Source organism: Humulus lupulus, chromosome 2, assembly GCF_963169125.1.
Source record: "Humulus lupulus chromosome 2, drHumLupu1.1, whole genome shotgun sequence".
NCBI lineage: Eukaryota > Viridiplantae > Streptophyta > Magnoliopsida > Rosales > Cannabaceae > Humulus > Humulus lupulus.
In genome coordinates, this window is record NC_084794.1 from 88,037,038 (window position 1) to 88,044,734 (window position 7,697).

Sequence of the window (7,697 nt, forward strand, 5' to 3'; positions counted from 1 at the left end):
ATTACCTTTTGATATATGACTAAATTTTTAAGGATACCACAAATTTAAACCAACCAAAAAACTTAGTGAGTTACCGAAAAAGTCTTCTTATGTTCTATTTAAAAGTTAGCAAACAATATCCTAAAGAATCTATTTTAAAAAAATTACTTGAAAGGTTTCTAAAATAGTTTTACAGTTGTTTTAAATACTATTTTTAAATGTAAAATAAGAGTACAAATTCTGGTACATTAAATTTTGTTTAAGTTTAAAATTTAGTTACTTTGTGGTTAACAAAATATAAAAAAGAAACCAAAAGTTATGTTTATTTTGGTCATCTTCTCCGGTGACGGCGAAAAATCATATGCTTTCCACATATCAAAATGATCACATGGAAGAGTAGGTCACAATGATACCACTCTTAAACCCAACCGACCAATGGTGTGGCCGAAATTTTTTTTTAAGGATATGAAGAAGAGAGAGAAAAAGAGAGAGAGAGAGAAGAATATTGATATGAAAAAAAAAATGTTTAAAAGAAAGAAAGAAAGAAAAAAAAGAGTAATAACACACGTATAAAAAAATAAGACTATTGTTAGAAATCATGAAAGTATCTCACATGGGAAAATTAAGCGTTTTCTAAAACAGTATAAAAATCTGTTAGTTTTGTAAATAAAAAAATAATGTTATTATTGTAAATAAAATTTATAAAATGTTGTCGGCTGTATATTTCTCATCTTTTATTTTCAAATTTCACGTCACGACCGAGTGTTAAATTTCGACAAATTACTATTTATATATATACATGAAAAATATGTATTTTAATAAGTATATGAGAGAAAATTTAAGTAATTAATTGATTTGTGAAATTTTGAATGATGAGATAAAGAGAAGATGTATAATTTAGAGATTGAAGATTTTTATTTTAAACTAGGGATTGGCAATTCTTGTAAACATGATGATACATTTATGAAAGAGTTTTTTTTAGCTGTAGTCTTTATTCTTTACACTTTGTAACATTTAGGTCCTAAAATTTTATTTTTGTATTAGTTAGTTTCCCAATATTTTTAAATTGTATCATTTAGGTCCCTAAATGCTATTTTTATTTCTTTTTTCTTTCAAAATACATAAATAAAATATAAAAAATGGTGAATCATTCTTAAAAAAAATTGGACCACTTAATTTATGACAATAACAAACATGAAATGAGAAAAAAAAATATTTTCCTAGTATTTCTAAAAATATTTAATATTTTATATAAATTAAACGAATGTTTCAAACATTATAAAATATATTCTTACCTACGTTGTTGTTTTATAATTAATATTAATAATTATACTATCTCGATTATCTTGATATTATCAATTTTTATTATGTTTATGCTTGTTTATTTCATACATTTTTTAAAACTTAATAATGTATATAAAATTATTTATGTGTATATATATAAATTTATATATACTAGATACAAGCAACGTGCAATGCACGTTTGCTTAATTTATTTATATAATTTATTAATTATATTTATTAAATTTGTATGATTGTCATATAAATATTTCAAATAAATAAACAATATTAAATAAAAAATCAAACCAAAATACTGTTTACATTTTTTTAAATATATATAATATGATAATCTTTTTAAACATAAATGATAATTTTTTAATAAAAAATAAGGTTATGTATTATATATTATTATTATAATAATAATATTTTATAATTGTCGACGCGGTTTTTCGCCAACAGTGAATTAAATGAATAAATAGGATGGATTAGTGTTGGATGATAAACCATAATTAGAAAATGATAATAATCGAGAATGTGGAAACTAATTGCAGGGAAAGATGGTCACTCCTTTTTTATGTGGTTTGAAGGTTAAAGTTCCCCAGTCCACGAGTCAATATTATTAATCTATCCTTACTATTTTTTACAGAGTATTTTCATTACAAGAAGAGTCCAACCCCCTGCATTATCCAGGGTTCTGGTATTTATAGGTGATTGATCTCTGAGTAGGTATTGGGGTCATCCCGTGATCTCTTCATCCATCGTGTCATTTACGTGACAGCGATGATTAATATCAAAACCTTACAGTGAAGTGTGGTCTAATAAAATAGGTAAGGATGGGTAATGGGCTGCATGGCCCAAATCAGGTGTGGGATGTCTGATCACGCACGTTTATATTGTGTACCCGGGAATTCAGGAATAAAACCGACACGTGATGTCTGGTATATGCACGTTTATATTACGTGGTTGACTTTATAAAGATCCGGGGGTATGTCAGGCCTCTGATGTACCACAAGCTTAATGTGGTGCTAGGTCGTGGCTTCTATTGTGTTGACACAATGGCTCCAAGTGATGAGCAGCTAAATGATCCATCAGCTCGAGCTATTCGTTTAGAGGACCGTAACAAACAGCTCCGGATGAACGGTGGACACGTGGCAGATCGGTTTAGGCCATTTTCTAGCTCGACAAAGTACGTGCAGATATTCAAGGCGTACATTTTCCCCCCAAGCCCCTGCTCGTGACCTATGACGTCATCTTTGATCTTCACAGTGGGGGCTTTTAAACTTCCTTTTCGACTCCTCATGTCCTGCCCACCACTTGGGTGTCGGACACGTGGAACGTTGTGGCTGGCGTCTGTTCGGATTCCGAGGATTGTATTAAATGGCCTAGCCACCTTTTTGTCGTCGTTTCGTCTTTCGAGTTATGACCCTCGTATCTCGCATTAATTTGATCGGACGGTCCTCGTTTCCTCATGCCTCTTACGTATATATAAGGTTGGAAGTTTTCAGTACCAGTCACCCTTCATTCGAAATTTTCCTTTATTTTCTCTCTTTCAAGTTTTTAGAAGCTCTTCTTCTTCTTCTGGTCATAATCCCAGAAATCCCCACATTCCTGCCACAAGAGCCTTTCAGAAGTCCAGCCTTAAGGATCCACCAGGACTTCTATTCCTACGCTGCCTGCAACTTTCGTTCGGAATATACATTGTAAGTTCTCTGTCCGTTGTATGTTTTGATTTCCCTGTTTCTTCGTTATGCAAATCTACGTTTCATAGTCGTAAATAATAGGCTGTTTTTTGGCTGGTTTTTGGGGCATAGGCTCCGATTCTAGGCATATTGAGTATACCTAAAAACATGTCTAGGAATGCGATGTTCATAACTAGGTAATTCTGGGTGACTTTCTGGGTAAATTTAGGAAACAGCTATTCAGAATATGGAAGGTGAGAGGTTTTCAGAGTGTAAAACCGGGTAGCTTAGGGCTCACGCTTCCTAGGTGGTTTTCCTCTCAAAACCTCTCCTCCAAGGCAAGTAATAATCTGACCCTCCTAACACAAGGATCCCTGGATATCAGGAATTCGTTGGAAACATGGGCGCGTGGCTATGATAGTGCGTGGCATCACACCCCGCGGGCTGAGATTACCCTAGCTTGTGTATGAAAAACCTTTCTTCTCGCGCTACTTGTCCTTTCTTAGCTTTTAGGTCGCCTACTAAGTTTTTTCTCGTTCTTGTTCGCTAGGCGATTAGATGGGGCCCAAAAAGAATGTGTCCAAGAAGAGCGCGACCGGCTCATCGTCCCAGAAATCCAACAGGGGAAAGGAGGTCGCGGTCGAATCCCCCATCCCCCAGTTCGGTCCCACAGTGGAGAGGGAGATCGAGGTCAGATCTGATGCTTACTTTGAGGCGGAGGGGATAGTCTCAAAGATCACGACCTAAGGGAGGGTCAATAAAATTATGTTGTCCCATAACATCGAGGTTGGGACTGGCGTTCTTATTGCCCGACCTCCCTTTGAAGGGGAGAGGAGTTGCGCACCCCTCGAGGAAGACTTCGCAGCCTGGAGTGACGAGCATTTGAGGGTTGGGGCCTTCCTCCCTCTCGACCAGTACTTTGCCGACTTCCTCAACTATGTGAAGTTGGCACCATTTAAACTTCCTCCAAATTCGTATCGCCTGCTGGCCGGGTTGAGGTATCTTTTCCTGAAGCAGATGTGGGAGGTCCCCACCCCTGCGGATATCCTATACTTCTTTTGCCTTAAGGCTAACCCGGATCAATGAGGACGAGGCGATGGGTTCTACTACCTGCTTCCCAAACTCACCTGCAGTCATCGAACTGCCCAGCCATCCCAACGACTTCAAAGACCAGTTCTTTATGTCGAATGGGTTTCGCAACTGCGACTACCATTACTTCAACCATCCTCGTAAGTTTCCTTTCTGTTCTCAGTTCACGAAATCATTATATTTTTTTTCTTTGTCTTTTCGCGTGTATACTGATTGGAGCATCACCGTGCATCCATTTTCATGAGGACGGCCAAATCAGTGACCCTTGGGGGTCAATATGACACATTGGCGGGGCTTCCACCTAGTGAGAAGGATTACCACGAGCTCGTGTCTGATGAGACGATGTTGGCGTGTAAGTTAATTTCTGCGGGTCAGACTCTGGCCTTGAGGAGGACGCGGGCTAGCTATCCAGTAGCTCGCGAGCTGGCGCCCATCCCCAAGGGATACACCGCAGTCGGCAACGAGCAGGACGAAGAAAATGAGGTGCCGCTCGTGCGAAAAAGGCGAGCTCCTGAGGCTGCTCAGGCCCCGATGTGGAACGGGCTCAATCGGGGGCAGTAGCCGGCCCCTCCGGCCAAGGTAACCCATACCCTTTTAGGGACCTAGACAGGGTTGCTGCAAACCTTAGGCTTGTTAGGTTTAACCCAAACTAGCTCGTACACCGTCACCAAAATGACCCAGACCGGAACATAACCTTGCTCCAGTGGGTAGATCAACTAGTATTACGCCATGACATGGGTCGTCCTAGGGGTACCGTAGTAGTAGACAACACCTTGTCCTTTAGGTCAGCGTTCTTTGAGGAGTACGGGATCAACCTTAGGTCTTGGCCCTCCCTTCTTGAGGGTGTAGTCGCTCTAGGACTTAGACAATACGTAGAGGATTCCAGTCCTGAGGTAGACCCGGACCCAGAACCCTTTCTGATTCATGAAGTAATAAACTTAGACTCCCCTATAGAAGCTCCAAGGCTGGAGGTCATGGCAATAGACTCCTCCTCTAGCTCGGAGGGTTTGACTTTTTCAATACACCTTTAGATTTTCCTTGTAATAAAACAACTTTACATGTATAATGACGTCCTTTTCCTTTTGTTTCAGGCGAGGAGATGGCACAACCCGGAGACAACGACCTGCGCTCCATCTTCCAGGGGGGGTCCTTTCCTCCGGGCCATCCGGGCCACTAGTAAAGAGACCCCGACTGCACAAGAAAACTCCTCCTGCCCCTGGGACAACCTCCAAATCCCCTGCCAAGGGGAGAAGTTAGAACCCCGCAGCCACAGAGAATATGCCTCCACCTCCCCCACGACACCTAGCCCCTACTCGGGAACAGGTGGCACCAGCTGGAACTCCGTCAGTCCCTACTCCCACCGTGCGCATCCAGATTAATGCCCAAGATCTGGAGAAAATCCCAGACACCTTCCTGGGAACAGTCTATGAGACCGCGAGCTATACGGTGGAGCATTATTACAAGGCCAATCCGAAGGACTTGAGGGAGATTGAGGTAAGGAGCCCCGAGAATGTCATAGAGTCCGCGCTAGGGATGAACCTCACCAAAAGCCTACTTAGTTAAATTTATTCTTTTGCTTTCTTCCCAGCACATGCCTTACTTTCCTTACTTCTTTGCAGGCGGCATTGGCCCTACACCACGGCGTAGCTCGGTCCAGGGTCAAGGATGACGAGCTCAAGGGTGAGCTCCAGAATGCTCAGGCCGCTGCCCAGGCCGCCCGCACATCCGCTCAACAACAAGAGCAAAGTGCCAAGGTTTCCTTGACGGCTCCCCAAGAAGGTGAGCAGGCTGCGCAGGCCTCCTTGGTCGCTGCGAATGCTGAGCTCGTGGAGGCCAGGGCTAAGCAGCTGGAGGCCGAGGCCGCCACCAAGGCAGAGAAGGTATCCTCCAGCTCCTCCATGGAGGCCATGCTCTACCACTGCTGGGCCTTCAACTAGGACGACAACTTCTCTTTCCTGGCCCCCGAGGTGTGGGAGCCTTATCTCGAGAAGTTCAAGGCTCGTCTTCAACAGGAGCCACCTTCTGAGACTGGGGAGACCTCTGCTGCCGGTGAGCAAGAAACTGAGGAGGTGATCTCTTCGGGGCGTCCTAGGGAGTCGTAATTTATTATTTTTGTTTAAAGAACCTCTTTCTCCTTTTTTTTTTTTTTGTAATCTGCCATTTTTGGCTTGACACGAGGTCATTTTCCTCGAGACCATTCGTCTGTATTTTTAAATATTTATTTTTCAATTAGTCCTTGATTTTGATTATATATATTTTTTATACGTCTATAACTCATTCATCCAAAATTAAGGAAAGGAACTTTTAGGTCGAGATAGACACAGACTTTGGTCGTGACCAGAATTGATGCTGGTTTACATCTTACCTGTTAAACATCAGGCCTTGGACCTGGTTGTATCCAGGGTTTTAAATTAAAACTTAGTTCGTGTTAACATGATTGATGCCTTGTGTTTTTTTTAGGAAAAACACTGGTCAACCAGTTTTTACTAACTTCCAAGTTTTTACCTGGTCGTATCCAGGATTTTAATTTAAAACTTAGTTCATGTTAGTATGATTGATGCCTTGTGTTTTTTAGGAAAAACACTGGTCAGTCAATTTTTACTAACTTCCAAGTTTTTACCTGGTCGTATCCAGGGTTTTAATTTAAAACTTAGTTCGTGTTAGTATGATAGATGCCTTGTGTTTTTTAGGAAAAACACTGGTCAATCAATTTTTACTAACTTCCAAGTTTTTACCCGGTCGTATCCAGGGTTTTAATTTAAAACTTAGTTCGTGTTAGTATGATTGATGCCTTGTGTTTTTTAGGAAAAACACTAGTCAATCAATTTTTACTAACTTCCAAGTTTTTACCTGGTCGTATCCAGGGTTTTAATTTAAAACTTAGTTCGTGTTAGTATGATTGATGCCTTGTGTTTTTTAGGAAAAACACTGGTCAATCAATTTTTACTAACTTCCAAGTTTTTTATTTCCTTCTCGGGGTATGTGCCCCCCAAGTAATCAGAAAGAGAACTTTCTCGATTACTTTGGACACGCCATCTTTCAAATCCATACGCACACAGAAACATACAATGATACAAGAAATATACTTCTCATTTTTTAATAAAAAAAGGGTGGCTTTTATAATTAAGCCTTACAAAGGTACGATTATTGATAATATTTCTTTAGGTGCACAGCATTCCACATCTGTGGGACTGCTTCTCCATTAAGCCGAGCTAGTTTAAAGGTCCATTCCTTCACAACTTCTATTATTTGATAGGGTCCTTCCCAGTTTGGTCCCAAAGCTCCGTCTTTGGGATCCTTACCGGCTAAAAAGAGTCTTCGGAGTACCAGGTCGCCTAAGTTAAAGATGCATTTCTAGACCCTTGAGTTAAAATAACGAGTGATTTTTTGTTGATAATGCGCGAGCTGTAGCTGTGAAGCTTCTCGTTTTTCGTCAATTAGGTTGAGGGACGCGCTGAGCAATTTATCATTCTGCTCTTGGCTGAAGGCCTGGACCCTGTGCGTAGCTATCTTTGTTTCGACAGGAAGGACGACCTCACTTCTGAAAGTCAGGGAAAAAGGAGTATGCCCCATCGAAGTTCGATGTGAGGTCCGGTACGTCCACAGCACCTGCGAGAGCTGTTCGGGCCAAACTCCCTTAGCCTCGTCCAGCCTCTTCTTAAGGCTTGC